The following is a 15957-nucleotide window of genomic DNA, read 5'->3' as shown; positions in this document are numbered from 1 at the left end:
CCTTGGTGTCCATACATTTCTTCTCTACATCTGTGTCTCTGTATCTGCCTTGCAAACCAGTTCATCTGCACCATTTTTCTAGATTCCACATATTTGCGTTAATATACGATATTTGTTTTTCTCTTTTGACTTACTTCACTCTGTATGACAGTCTCTAGTTCCATTCACGTCTCTACAAATGACCCAATTTCGTTCTTTTTTATGGCTGAGTAATACTCCACTGTATATATGTACCATATCTTCTTTATCCATTCATCTGTTGATGGGCATTTAGATTGCTTCCATGACCTGGTAATTGTAAGTAGTGCTGCAATGAACATTGGGGTGCATGTGTCTTTTTGAATTATGGTTTTCTCTGGGTATATGCCCAGTAGTGGGATTGCTGGGTCATATGGTAGTTCTGTTTTTAGTTTTTTAAGGAACCTCCATACTGTTCTCCATAGTGGCTGTATCAATTTACATTCCCACCAACATTCCCTTTTCTCCACACCCTCTCCAGCATTTATTTGTAGATTTTCTGATGATGCCCATTTTAACTGGTGTGAGATGATACCTCATTGTAGTTTTGATTTGCATTTCTCTAATAATTAGTGATGTTGAGCAGCTTTTCATGTGTCTCTTGGCCATCTGTATGTCTTCTTTGGAGAGATGTCTATTTAGGTCTTCTGCCCATTTTTTGATTTGGTTGTTTGTTTTTTTAATATTGAGCTGCATGAGCTGTTTATATATTTTGGAGATTAATCCTTTGTCCGTTGATTTGTTTGCAAATATTTTCTCCCATTCTGAAGCTTGTCTTTTCATCTTGCTTATAGTTTCCTTTGCTGTGCAAAAGCTTTTAAGTTTCATTAGGTCCCATTTGTTTATTTTTGTTTTTATTTCCATTACTCTAGGAGGTGGGTCAAAAAAAGATCTTGCTGTGGTTTATGTTGAAAAGTGTTCTTCCTGTGTTTTCCTCTAAGAGTTTTATAGTGTCCAGTCTTACATTTAGATCTTGAATCCATTTTGAGTTTATTTTTGTGTATGCTGTTAGGGAGTGTTCTAATTTCATTCTTTTACATGGAGCTGTCCAGTTTTCCCAGCACCATTTATTGAAGAGACTGTCTTTTCTCCCTTATATATCCTTGCCTCCTTTGTCATAGATTAGTTGAGCATAGGTGCGTGGGTTTGTCTCTGGGCTTTCTATCCTGTTCCATTGATACATATTTCTGTTTTTGTGGCAGTACAATATTGTCTTGATTACTGTAGCTTTGTAGTATAGTCTGAAGTTAGGAAGTCTGATTCCTCCAGCTCCCTTTTTTTCCCTCAAGATTGCTTTGGCTATTCGGGGTCTTTTGTGGCTCCATACAAATTTAAGATTTTTTGTTCTAGTTCTGTAAAAAAAAAAAATGCCACTGGTAATTTGATAGGGATTGCATTGAATCTGTAGATTGCTTTGGGTAGTATAGTTATTTTCACAATATTGATTCTTCCAATCCAGGAACATGGTATATCTCTCCACCTGTTTGTGTCAACTTTGATTTCTTTTACCAGTGTCTTATAGTTTTCTGAATACAGGTCTTTACCTCCTTAGGTAGGTTTATTCCTAGGTATTTTACTCTTTTTGTTGCAGTGGTAAATGGGATTGTTTCCTTAATTTCTCTTTCTGATCTTTTGTTGTTAGTGTACAGGAATGCAAGAGATTTCTGTGCATTAATTTTATATCATGCAACTTTACCAGTTTCATTGATGAGCTCTAGTAGTTTTCTGGTGGCATCTTTAGGATTCTCTATGTATAGTACGATGTCATCTGCACACAGTGACAGTTCTACTTCTCCTTTTCCAGTTTGTCTTCCTTTTATTTCTTTTTCTTCTCTGATTGCTGTGGCTAGGACTTCCAAAACTATGTTGAATAATAGTGGCGAGAGTGGGCATCCTTGTCTTGTTCCTGATCTTAGAGGAAATACTTTCAGTTTTTCACCATCGAGAATGATGTTTGCTGTGGGTTTGTCGTATATGGCCTTTATTACGTTGAGGTAGGTTCCCTCTATGCCCACTTTCTGGAAAGTTTTTATCATAAATGGGCATTGAATTTTGTCAAAAGCTTTTTCTGCATCTATTGAGATGATCATATGGTTTTTATTCTTCAATTTGTTAATATGGTGTTCCACACTGATTAATTTGCATATATTGAAGAATCGTTGCATCCCTGGGATACATCCCACTTGACCATGGTGTATGATCCTTTTAATGTGCTGTTGGATTCTGTTTGCTAATATTATTTTGAGGATTTTTGCATCTATATACAACAGTGATATTGGTCTGTAATTTTCTTTTTTTGTAGTATCTCTCTCTGGTTTTGGTATCAGGGTGATGGTGGCCTCGTAGAATGAGTTTGGGAGTGTTCCTTGCTCTGCAGTTTTTTGGAAGAGTTTGAGACGGATGGGTGTTAGCTTTTCTCTAAATGTTTGATAGAATTCACCTGTGAAGCCGTCTGGTCCTGGACTTTTGTTTGTTGGAGGATTTTTAATTGTGGTTTCAATTTCATTTCTTGTGATTGGTCTCTTCATATTTTCTAATTTTCCTGTTCAGTCTTGAAAGGTTCTACCTTTCCAAGAATTTGTCCATTTCTTCCTGGTTGTCCATTTTATTGGCAGAGTGTTGCTTTTAGTAGTCTCTTATGATCCTTCGTATTTCTGTGGTGTCTGTTGTAACTTCTCCTTTTTCATTTCTAATTTTATTGATTTGAGTCCTCTCCCTCTTTTTCTTGGTGAGTCTGGCTAAAAGTTTATCAATTTTGTTTATCTTCTCAAAGACCCAGCTTTTAGTTTTATTGATCTTTGCTATTGTTTTCTTTGTTTCTATTTCATTTATTTCTGCTCTGATCTTTATATTTCTTTCCTTCTACTAACTTTGAGTTTTTTTGTTCTTCATTCTCTCGTTCCTTTAGGTGTAAGGTTAGATTGTTTATTTGAGATTTTTCTTGTTTCTTGAGGTAGGATTGTATTGCTATAAACTTCCCTCTTAGAACTGCTTTTGCTGCATCCCATAGTTTTGGATTGTCGTGTTTTTTCTGTCATTTGTGTCTAGGTATTTTTTGATTTCCTCTTTGATTTCTTCAGTGATCTCTTGGTTATTTAGTAACGTATTGTTTAGCCTCCATGTGTTTGTGTCTTTTATGTTTTTTTCCCTGTAATTTATTTTTAGTCTCATAGTGTTGGGGTCAGAAAAGGTGCTTGATATGTTTTCAGTTTTCTCAAATTTACTGAGGCTTGATTTGTGGCCAAAGATGTGATCTGTCCTGGAGAATGTTCCGTGTGCACTTGAGAAGAAAGTGTAATCTGCTGTTTTTGTATCAAATGTCCTATAAATATCCATTAAATCTCTCTGGTGTATTGTGTCATTTAAAGCTTGTGTTTCCTTATTAATTTTCTATCTGGATGATCTGTCCATTGGTGTATGTGACATGTTAAAGCCCCACACCATTATTGTGTGACTGTCGATTTCCTCTTTTATAGCTGTTGGCATTTGCCTTATGGATTGAGGTGCTCCTATGTTGGGTGCATATATATTTATAACTGTTATATCTTCTTCTTGGGTTGATCCCTTGACCATTATGTAGTGTCCTCCCTTGTCTCTTGTAACATTCTTTATTTTAAAGTCTATTTTATCTGATATGAGTATTGCTACTCCAGCTTTCTTTTGATTTCCATTTTCATGGAATATCTTTTTCCATCCCCTCTCTTTCAGTCTGTATGTGTCCCTAGGTCTGAAGTGGGTCTCTTGTAGACAGCCTATATATGGGTCTTGTTTTTGTATCCATTCAGCGAGCCTGTGTCTTTTGGTTGGAGCATTTAATCCATTCACATTTAAGGTGATTATCAATATGTATGTTCCTATTACCATCGTCTTAATTGTTATGGGTTTGTTTTCGTTGGTCCTTTTTTTCTCTTGTGTTTCCCACTTAAGTTCCTTAGCATTTGTTGTAGAGCTGGTTTGGTGGTGGTGAATTCTCTTAGCTTTTGCTTGTCTGTAAAGCTTTTGATTTCTCTGTCAAATCTAAATGAGATCCTTGCCGGGTAGAGTAATCTTGGTTGTGGGTTTTTCCCTTTGATCACTTTAAATATATCGTGCCACTCCCTTCTGACTTGCAGAGTTCCTGCTGAGAAATCAGCTGTTAACCTTATGGGAGTTCCCTTGTATGTTATTTGTCATTTTTCCCTTGTTGCTTTCAATAATTTTTCTTTGTCTCTAATTTTTGTCAATTTGCTTACTTTGTGTCTCGGCATGTTTCTCCTTGGGTTTATCCTGCATGGGACTCTCTGTGCTTCCTGGACTTGGGTGGCTCTTTCCTTTCCCATGTTAGGGAAATTTTCGACTATAATCTCTTCACATATTTTCTCGGGTCGTTTCTCTCTCTCTTCTCCTTCTGAGACCTCTATAATGTGAATGCGTTTAGAGGTGCCTTTAATATTGTCCCAGAGGTCTCTTAGGCTGCTTTCATTTCTTTTCATTCTTTTTTCTATACTGTGTTCTGTGGCAGTGAATTCCACCATCCTGTCTTCCAGGTCACTTATCTGTTCTTCTACCTCAGTTATTCTGCTATTGATTCCTTCTAGTGTATTTTTCATTTCAGTTATTGTATTGTTCATCTCTGTTTGTTTGTTCTTTAATTCTTCTAGGTGTTTGTTCTTTAATTCTTCTAGGTCTTTGTTAAACATTTCTTGCATCTTCTTAGTCTTTGCCTCCATTCTTTTTCCGAGGTCCTGGGTCATCTTTGCTCTCATTATTCTGAATTCTTTTTCTGGAAGGTTGCCTATCTCCACTTCATTTAATTGTTTTTCTGGGGTTTTATCTTGTTCCTTCATCTGGTACATAGTCCTCTGCCTTTTCATTTTGTCTATCTTTCTGTGGTTGTGGTTTTAATTCTGCAGGCTGCAGAATTGTAATTCTTGTTGCTTCTGCTGTCTACTGTCTGATGGGTGAGTTACTTGTGCAAGCTTCCTGATGGGAGGGACTGGTGATGGGTAGAGCTGGGTGTTGCTCAGGTGGGCGGAGCTCAGTAGAAGCTTAATCAGCTTGTCTGCTGATGGGTGGGGATGGGTTCCCTCCCTGTTGGTTGTTTGGCCTGAAGCGACCCAGCACTGGAGCCTACCTGGCTCTTTGGTGGGGCTAATGGCAGACTCCGGGAGTGCTCACGCCAAGGAATACTTCCCAGAACTTCTGCTGCCAGTGTCCTTGCCCCGCAGTGAACCACAGCCACCCCCTGTCTCTGCAGGAGACCCTCCAACACTAGCAGGTAGGTCTGGTTCAGTCTCCTGTGGGATCACTGCTCCTTCCCCTGGGTCTTGATGCACACACTACTTTGTGTGTGCCCTCCAAGAGTGGAGTCTCTGTATCCCCCAGTCCTGTCAGAGTCGTGCAGTCAAATCCCACTAGCCTTCAAAGTCTCATTCTCTGGGAATTCCTCCTCCTGTTGCCAGACCCTCAGCTTGGGAAGTCTGATATGGGGCTCAGAACCTTCACTCCAGTGGGTGGACTTCTGTGGTATAATTGTTCTCCAGTTTCTGAGTCACCCACCCAGCAGTTACGAGATTTGATTTTATTGTGATTGCACCCCTCCTACCATCTCATTGTGGCTTCTCCTTTGTCTTTGGATGTGGGGTATCTTTTTTGGTGAGTTCCAGTGTCTTCCTGTTGATGATTGTTCAGCAGTTAGTTGTGATTCTGGTGCTCTCGCAAGAGGGAATGAGTGCACATCCTTCTACTCTGCCATCTTGAACCAATCTCTGAATCATTCCATATTTTTAAAGAATTCCTGGGTTCCAAGACATATTTATTTTGGTAGGTCTGAGGTGGAGCCCAGGAATCTGTATGTAATAACCACTCCAGGTGATTCTGGTGCAGGTGATCCTTATCTTTCATTGTGAGAAACACTGCAAATCTCACTCAGAAAAAGCAGAGAAACACATGTGAGTGTGAGGCAGTAAGGCTGAACCAATTGCACATGAGTTGCACCTTCTTTGGATCCCTGTGGTTCAATAAATAAAGCTTTTGAACAGCATGTGTATTCTGCCTAGTTCTAAACTTATTTGTACACTTGCCTCCACCCCCAAAAGACTGTAAGCTCCCTGAAACACAGGAATTATGTGGTATACTGACATTTGTATCTTCAGCTCGACTCACCCCCTGCCTTCTTATTGAGAAGATGCTCAGTAATATTTGTTAAATGAATGAAGACAATAAGGGTATAAATGTAATTGAAAGAGTGTGATTGAAACAGAGAGGGGTTTAGTCTTGGCCTCCTTTCACCCACCAGCTAGCTATGAGACCTTAGAGTCACTTTATCTCCTGATGTCTCAGCCCTGCATTTGTTACATGAGAGATCAGTTTCTTCCTCCTTCATAGGGCTTCTGCGGGGTAAAAATGATATAATGTATGTGAAAATTTCCTTGAAATTGCAGAGCCACTTGTTTCAATTTTTTAGAGTGTGACTGTCTATTTTTCTAACCTTTTTTCCTGTGAATGAGTGCAAGGTTATATGACTGGGGCAAAGTACACAACATGCACTTCTGGCCATTATGGGGAAGCAAATTCTATTATTTGGAATTTAAAGGAACTACCTGACTTTTCCAACTTCAAGGAGAGTAAAAAATAAATTCGATACTAAAAATTTATAATGTAAATGGAATAACTGCCCCACAAATAATGGGCAGTACAAAGGAAGGGAGGTACACAGGAGCAAATTAACTATTCACATTGATGTTCGATTCTGAGATGGGGACTTTCAGATACCTGTGTTTAATGAAATGATCTCTGAATTTTAGTGGCTCCCCTAAGATCACCATAAAAGGTAACAGTTATAAGATGAGCTGAAAAGTACAAGTATATAACATCCCTTTCAAAACCTCAAGGTAGAGATTATGATTACCCCTCAAGCTGTAAAGAACCAAAGAACTGAAAGAAACTAGGTCACTTACAAGAGGTGATGTGCCCTGGGTAGTAAATGCTGGTCCAGGACTGGAGCCAGTTTATATCCCGATGAGGAAAATAAGGACAATGTAGTGAGTTTTCCATGAAGCTATATTTATTCAATTGAGCCTACTGTCTTTAATGTATGTATGTATTTATTATTTTAGTAACTTTAAAAAATGAAAGTATAGTTGATTTACAATATTAGTTTCAGGTGTACAGCACAGTGATCCAGTATTTTTGCAGATTATAGTCCATTATAGGTTATTACAAGATAATGGCTATAAATCCCTGTGTTATAGAGTAAATTCTTATTACCTATTTTATACATAGTTGTTTGTGTCTGTTAACCCATACCCCTAATTTGTCCTTCTCCCCTTACCTCTCCCCTTTGGTAACCACAAGTTTGTTTTCTATATCTGTGAGTCTGTTTCTGTTTTGCATATATATTCATTTGTATTAGGTTTTAGATTCCACATGTAAATGATATCAGACAGTATTTGTCTTTCTCTGACTTATTTCACTAAGCATAGTATTCTCTAGGTCCATCCACATTTCCACAAATGGCAAAATTTCATTCTTTTTATGGCTGAGTAGTATTCCATTGTGTGTGTGTGTGTGTGTGTGTGTGTGTGTGTATAGCACATCTTCTCAATCCAGTCATCTGTTGATGGGCTCTTGGGTTGCTTCTATGTCTTGGCTATTGTAAATAGTATTGTTATGAACATTAGGGTGCATATATCTTTTTGAATTAGCATTTTTGTTTTTTCTGGGTAAATGCCCAGGAGTGAAATTGCTGGATCATATGGTAGTTCCATTTTTAGTTTTAAAAATTTTTTCAATAGGTCTTTATTGGAGTGTAATTGCTTCACAATACTGTGTTACTTTCTGTTGCCCAACAAAGCAAATCAACCATATGCCCAACAAAGCAAATCAACCACATGTCCCCATATCCCCTCCCTCTTGAGCCTCCCTCCCATCCTCCCTATCGCACCCCTCTAGGTCATCGCAAAGCACTGAACCCATCTCCCTGTGCCATGCTGCTGCTTCCCACCAGCCAACTATTTTACATTCAGTAGTGTATATATGTCGATGCTACTCTCACTTCACCTCAGCTTTGCCCTCCCACCCCATGTCCTCAAGTCCATTCTGTGTGTCTGCCTCTTTATTCCTACCCTGCAGCTAGGTTCATCAGACCATTTTTTTTTTAGATTCCATGTATATGTGTTAGCATACGATATTTGTTTTTTCTCTTTCTTACTTCACACTATATGACAGACTGTAGGTACATCCACCTCACTACAAATAACTCAATTTTGTTTCTTTTTTTTTTTTTTTTGTGGTATGTGGGCCTCTCACTGTTGTGGCCTCTCCCATTGCGGAGCACAGGCTCGGGACGCGCAGGCTCAGCGGCCATGGCTTACAGGCCCAGCCGCTCCGCGGCATGTGGGATCTTCCTGGACCGGGGCACGAATCCGTGTCCCCTGCATCGGCAGGTGGACTCTCAACCACTGCACCACCAGGAAAGCCCTCAATTTTGTTTCTTTTTATGGCTGAGTAATATTCCATTGTATATATGTGCCACATCTTATTTATCCATTCATCTGTCGATGGACATTTAGGTTGCTTCCATGTCCTGGCTATTGTAAATGGAGCTACAATGAATATTGTGGTACATGTCTCTTTTTGAATTATGGTTTTCTTAGGATATATGCCCAGTAGTGGGATTGCTGGGTCATATGGTAGTTCTATTTTTAGTTTTTTAAGGAACCTTCATACTGTTCTCCATAGTGGTTATATCAATTTACATTCCCACCAACAGTGCAGGAGGGTTCCCTTTTCACCACACCGTTTCCAGCATTTATTGTTTCTAGATTTTTTGATAATGGCCATTCTGATCGGCGTGGGGTCATCGCAGTTTTGATTTGTATTTCTCTAGTAATTAGTGATGCTGAGCAACTTTTTATGTGCCTCTTGGCCATCTGTATGTCTTCTTGAAGAGATGTCTATTTAGGTCTTCTGCCCATGTTTTAACTGGATTGTTTGTTTTTTTTTGATATTGAGCTCCATGAGCTTTTTGTGTATTTTAGAGATTAATCTTTTGTCTGTTGTTTCATTTGCAAATATTTTCTCCCATTCTGAGGGTTGTCTTTTTGTCTTGTCTTTGGTTTCCTTTGCTGTGCAAAAGCTTTCAAGTTTAATTAAGTCCCATTTGTTTTTTTTTTGTTTATATTTCTGTTACTCTAGGAGGTGGGTCAAAAAAGGTCTTGCTGTTGTTTATGTCAAAGAGTGTTTATCCTATGTTTTCCTCTAAGAGTTTTATAGTGTCTGATCTTACATTTAAGTCTTTATTCCATTTGGAGTTTATTTTTGTGTATGGTGTTAGGAAGTGTTCTCATTTCATTCTTTTACATGGAACTGTCCAGTTTTCCCAGCACCACTTATTGAAGAGGCTGTCTTTCTCCATTGTATGTTCTTGCCTCCTTTGTCATAAATTAGGTGCCCAGATGTGTGTGGGTTTATCTCTGGGCATTCTATCCTGTACCATTGATCTATATTCTGTTTTTGTGCCAGTACCATACTTTCTTGATTACTGTAGCTTTGTGGTATAGTTTGAAGTAGGCGAGCCTGATTCCTCCAGCTCCGTTTTTCTTTCTCAAGATTGCTTTGGCTATTCGGGGTCTTTTGTGTTTCCATATGAATTGTAAGATTTTTTTTTCTAATTCTGTGAAGAATGCCATTGGTAATTTGATAAGGATTGCATTGAATCTGTAGATTGCTTTGGGTAGTATAGTCATTTTCACAGTATTGATTCTTCCAATCCAAGAACATGGTATATTTCTCCATCTGTTTATGTCATCTTTGATTTCTTTCACCAGTGTTTTATAGTTTTCTGAGTACAAGCCTTTTCCCTCCTTAGGCAGGTTTATTCCTAGGTATTTTATTCTTTTCGTTGTAGTGGTAAATGCGAGTGTTTCCTTACTTTCTCTTTCTGATTTTTCATTGTTGGTGTATAGGAATGCCAGAGATTTCTGTGCATTAATTTTATATCTGCAACCTTAACCAAATTCATTTAGTTCTAGTAGTTTTCTGGTGGCATCCTTAGGATTTTCTATGTATAGTATCATGTCATCTGCAAACAGTTTTACTCCTTTTCCAATTTGTATTCCTTTTATTTCTTTTTGTTCTCTCATTGCTGTGGCTAGGACTTCCAAAATTATGTTGAATAAGAGTGGTAATAGTCTTGTTCCTGATCTTAGTGGAAATGCTTTCAGTTTTTCACCATTGAGTGTGATGCTTGCTGTGGGTTTGTCATACATGGCCTTTATTATGTTGAGGCAGGTTCCCCCTATGCCCGTTTTCTGGAGAGTTTTTATCGTAAATGGGTGTTGAATTTTGTCAAAAGATTTTTCTATTGATCATCTATTGAGATGATCATACGGTTTTTATTCTTCAGTTTGTTAATATGGTCTGTCACATTGATCGATTTGCGTGTATTGAAGAATCCTTGCATCCCTGGGATACATCCCACTTGATCATGCTGTATGATCCTTTTAATGTGCTGTTGGAATTTGTTTGCTAGTATTTTGTTGAGGATTTTTGCATCTATATACATCAGTGATATTGGTCTATACTTTTCTTTTTTTCTGATGTCTTTTTCTGGTTTTGGTATCAGGGTGATGGTAGCTTTGTAGAATGAATTTGGGAGTGTTCCTTCCTCTGCACTTTTTTGGAAGAGTTTGAGAAAGATTGGTGTTAGCTCTTCTCTAAATGTTTGATAGAATTCGCCTGTGAAGCCATCTGGTCCTGGACTTTTGTTTGCTGGAAGATTTTTAATTACACTTTCAATTTCATTACTTGTGATAGGTCTGCTTATATTTTCTAATTCTTCCTGGTTCAATCTTGGAAAATTGTACCTTTTCAAGAGTTTGTCCATTTCTTCATGGTTGTCCATTTTATTGGCATATAGTTGTGCGTAGTAGTCTCTTAAAATCCTTTGTATTTCTGCAGTGTCATTTGTGATTTCTCCTTTTTCATTTCTAATTTTATTGATTTGAGTCCTCTCCCTTTTTTTCTTGATGAGTCTGGCTAAGGGTTTATCAATTTTGTTTATCTTCTCAAAGAACCAGCTTTTAGTTTTATTGATCTTTGCTTTTGTAGTCTTCGTTTCTGTTTTGTTTATTTCTGATCTTTATGATTTGTTTCCTTCTACTGACTTTGGGTTTTCTTTGTTCTTCTTTCTCTAGTTGTTTTAAGTGTAGGGTTAGATTGTTTATTTGAGATTTTTCTTGTTTCTTGAGGTGAGATTGAATTGCTATAAACTTCCCTCTTAGAACTGCTTTTGCTATGTCCCACAGGTTTTGGGTTGTCGTGTTTTCATCGTCATTTGTTTCTGTGTATTTTTAAATTTCTTCTTTGATTTCTTCAGTGATCTCTTGGTTATTTAGTAGCACACTGTTTAGCCTCCATGTATTTGTGTTTTTTACAGTTTTTTTTATGTAATTGATTTCCAGTCTCATAGCGTTGTGGTCAGAGAAGATGCTTGATACGATTTCAGTTTTCTTAAATTTTCTGAGGCTTGACTTGTGACCCAAGATGTGATCTATCTTGGAGAGTGTTCCATGTGCACTTGAGAAGAGAGTGTATTCTGCCACTTTTGAGTGGAATGTTCTATAAATATCAATTAGATCTATCTGGTCTATTGTGTCATTTATAGCTTGTGTTTCCTTATTTATTTTCTGTTTGGATGATCTGTCTGTTGGTGTAGGTGGGGTGTTAAAGTCCCCTACTATTATTGTGTTATTGTTGATTTCTCCTTTCTTGGTTGTTAGCATTTGCCTTACGTATTGAGGTGCTCCTATGTTGGGTGCGTGAACATTTATTAATGTTACATCTTATTCTTGGACTGATCCCTTGATCATTATGTAGTGTCCCTCCTTATCTCTTGTAACAGGCTTTATTTTAAAGTCTATTTTATCTGATATGAGTATTGCTACTCCAGCTTTCTTTTTTAAAAATTTTTATTTATTTATTTATTTATGGCTGTGTTGGGTCTTCGTTTCTGTGCGAGGGCTTTCTCTAGTTGTGGCAAGCGGGGGTCACTCTTCATCGCAGTGCACAGGCCTCTCACTATCGTGGCCTCTCTTGTTGCAGAGCACAGGCTCCAGATGTGCAGGCTCAGTAGTTGTGGCTCACGGGCCCAGCCACTCTGCGGCATGTGGGATCTTCCCAGACCAGGGCTCGAACCCGTGTCCCCTGCATTGGCAGGCAGATTCTCAACCACTGTGCCACCAGGGAAAGCCTCCAGCTTTCTTTTGATTTCCATTTGCATGGAATATCTTTTTCCATCCCTTCACTTTCAGTCTGTATGTGTCCCTAGGTCTGAAGTGGGTCTCTTGTAGACAGCATGTATAAGGGTCTTGTTTTTGTATCCATTCAGTGAGCCTGTGTCTTTTGATGGGACATTTAATCCATTTACATTCGAGGTTATTATCGATATGTATGTTCCTATTACCATTTTCTTAGTTTTGGGGGGTTTGTTTTTGTGGGTCTTTTTCTTCTCTTGTGTTTCCCACTTAGAGAAGTTTCTTTAGCATTTGTTGTAGAGCTGGTTTGGTGGTGCTGAATTCTCTTAGCTTTTGTTTGTCTGAAAAGCTTTTGACTTCTCCATTGAATCTGAATGAGATCCTTGCTGGGTAATCTTGGTTGTAGGTTTTTCTCTTTCATCACTTTAAGTATATCCTGCCACTCCCTTCTGGCCTGCAGAGTTTCCACTGAAAACTCAGCTGATAACCTTATGGGAATTCCTTTGTGTGTTATTTTTTGTTTTTCCCTTGCTGCTTTTAATATTTTTTCTTTGAATTTAATTTTTGTTAGTTTGATTAATATGTGTGTTGGTGTGTTTTTCCTAGGTTTATCCTGTATGAGACTCTCTGTGCTTCCTGGACTTGGGTGACTATTTCCTTTCCCGTGTCAGGGAAGTTTTCAACTATAATCTCTTCAAATATTTTCTCAGACTGTTTCTTTTTCTCTTCTTCTTCTGGGACCCCTATAATTCGAATGTTGGTACAATTAGTGTTGTCCCAGAAGTCTCTGAGACTGTCTTCAATTCATTTCATTCTTTTTTCTTTATTCTGCTCCTCAGCAGTTATTTCCATCATTTTGTGTTCCAGCTCACTTATTTGTTCTTCTGCCTCAGTTTTTCTGTTATTGAATCCTTCTAGTGTATTTTTCATTTCAGTTATTGTGTTGTTCACCTGTGTTTGTTTGTTCTTTATTTCTTCTACATCTTTGTTAAACATTTCTTGTGTTTTCTCAATCTGTGCTTCCATTCTATTTCCTAGATTCTGGATCATCTTTACTATCATTACTCTGAATCCTTTTTCAGGTAGATTGCCTATTTCCTCTTCATTTATTTGGTCTTGGAGGTTTTTACCTTGCTCTTTCATCTGTGACATTTTTTTGCCGTCTAATTTTTTTTTTTAATGAGTGGGATTGTGTTCCTGTCTTACTGGTTGTTTAGCCTGAGGCTTCCAACACTGGAGTTTGTAGGCTGTTGGGTAGAGCTGGGTCTTGGTGCTGAGATGAGGAACTCCAGGAGACCTCACTCTGATGAGTATTCCCTTGGGTCTGAGGTTCTCTGTTAGTCCAGTGGTTTGGACTCGGAGCTCCCACTGCCGGAGCTTTGGCCCAACCGTGGGCTCGATAACCAAGATCCTGCAAGCTGCGTGGGGTGGCAAAAAGAGAAACAATATCAAAGTAAAAAATAAAATTAGACTAGGACACTATCAGATATGTTAGAAAGAATGTAAAAATAAAAATATAGACGAATCAACAACTGGAAGGTACATCAGTACCACAATAGGAAAAAAGAGGAGGAGGGAAAAGAAAAGAAAAAAAAAACAGGGGGAAAAGGCCTTGGCTGTGGAGGGCGGGGCCTAAGCAAGGTCGAGTTTTGGGCTGTGGGCAGGGCCAATGCTCAGGACCCACATGGCTGCAAAAGGCCCTGGGGACTGTGGGGGTTTGGGCTTAGGCTCAAGGAACAGAAGGTGCCCGGGCGTGACCCCCAGCCCTGGTCTCAGAGAGCAGGGGACCTCACTTGGGGCCCAGTAGGCTTCCTGGGCTTGAGTGGGCAGGGCATACGCCCTCCTCTCCTGCTCCTCTGGTCTGGGAGGGCCGCTCCCGGCTCCCTCTGCTGATCTCCCAGGCCTCCCTCCTGTGCCCCCAGGACCAGTGCGGCCAGGGGGGAGGGGGAGGGCTTGGAGGGCAGGGGACTGGCCTGGGATCTCAGCAGGCTCCCTGTGCCCAAGTGGGCAGGGCAGTTTCCCTCCCTCCTCTCCTGTTCCTCAGGATGGCTCTTCCTGCCTGCCTCTCCTGATCACCCTGACCTCCATCCTATGCCCTCAAGTACCCACACGGCCTGGAGGGGGTCTTGGAGGGCCGGGGATCGCCTGGGAGCTCCGCAGTCTCCCCGGGCCCGAATGGGCGGGGCAATTGCCTTCGCTCCTCTCCCACTCTTCCCGGAGAGTTCCTTCCACCTGCCTCTTCTCATCTCCCCAGCCTCAGGGACGCCAATCCTGTCTGGCCTCCACTTTTCCTCCCCCCTCAGTCCCCCTACATCCTACTTGTTCACTTTGGGGTTCCTCCCACCTCCTTGGGCATCAGAGTCCCTCACCAGCGGCCGGCAGGCGCCCTAGTTGTGGGGAGACACTAACTCTGTGTCTTCCCACACTGCCATCTTGACTCCACCTCCATTTTTAGTTTTTTGAGGAACCTTAATACTGTTTTCCATAGTGGCTGCACCAATTTACATTCCTACCAACAGTGTACAAGGGTTCCCTTTTCTCCACATACTCTCCAACATTTGTTGTTTGTAGACTTTTTGATGATAGCCATTCTGACAGGTGTGAGGTGATACCTCATTGTGGTTTTGATTTGCATTTCTCTAGTAATTAGTGGTGTTGAACATCTTTTCTTGTGCCGGTTAGCCATCTGTATGTCTTTTTTGGAAAAATATTCAGATCTTTCTGTTTTTTGATTGGGTGTTTGTTTTTCTGATATTGAATTGTATTCTCTGTTTACATATTTTGGATATTAATCCCTTGTCAGTCACATCATTTGCAAATATTTTCTCCCATTCCATAGGTTGTTTTTTTGTTGTGTCCTTTGCTGTGCAAAAGCTTTTAAATTTAATTAGGTCTCATTTGTTTTTGCTGTAATTTATATGGCAAAGAGTGTTCTGCCTCTGTTCTCTTCTAGGAGTTTTTTGGTTTTCATTCTTACATTTAGGTTTTTAAACCATTTTGAGTTTATTGTTTTATTTGATGTGAGGGGATACTCTAATCTCATTGGTGGCTGTCCAGTTTTCCCAGCACCACTTGTTGAAGAGGTTGTCTTTCCTCCACTGTATATTCTTGCCTTCTTTGTTGTAGATTAATTGACTATAGGTGCATGGGTTTATTTCTGGGCTTTATACTGTTCCATTGATTCACGGGTCTGTTTTTGTGCCAGTACCATACTTTTTTGATTACTGTAGCTATGTGGTATAGTCTGAAATCTGGGAGGGTTATGCCTCCAGCTTTGTTCTTTTTCCTCAAGATTATTTTTAGGGTCTTTTGTGGTTTCATACGAATTTTAGGATTATTTGTTCTACTTCTGTGAAAAATGTCATGGGTATTTTGATAGGGATTCCGTTAAATCTGTAGATTGCTTTGGGCAGAATGGCCATTTTAACAGTATTCTTCCAATCCAAGAGCATGGGATATCTTTCCTCTTTATATCATCTTCAATTTCCTTCATCAAAACTTTTCAGAGTATAGGTCTTTCACCTCCTTGGTTAAGTTTATTCCTAGGTATTTTATTCTCTGGTGAGATTTTAAATGAGACTTTTTTTTTTTTTACTTTCTGATATTTTGTTATTAGTGTATAGAAATGTAACAGATTTTTGTACATTAATCTTGTATCCTGTGACCTTGCTGAATTCATTTATTAGTTCTAATGGTTTTTGGG

The 15957-nt window shown here is 39.3% G+C and overlaps 1 protein-coding gene across 2 annotated transcripts in view; it reads left to right on the top strand.

Annotated features, from left to right (window-relative positions):
- Positions 1-15957, top strand: part of LOC114896889 — a 106199-nt gene that overhangs the window by 33755 nt on the left and 56487 nt on the right. The gene's annotated exons all lie outside the window — the stretch shown is intronic.

The sequence above is a fragment of the Monodon monoceros genome, unplaced genomic scaffold, assembly GCF_005190385.1.
Source record: "Monodon monoceros isolate NGI ecotype Baffin Bay Population unplaced genomic scaffold, NGI_Narwhal_1 Super_Scaffold_16, whole genome shotgun sequence".
Classification (NCBI taxonomy): Eukaryota; Metazoa; Chordata; class Mammalia; order Artiodactyla; family Monodontidae; genus Monodon; species Monodon monoceros.
This window is presented reverse-complemented; position numbering and strand designations above follow the sequence as displayed.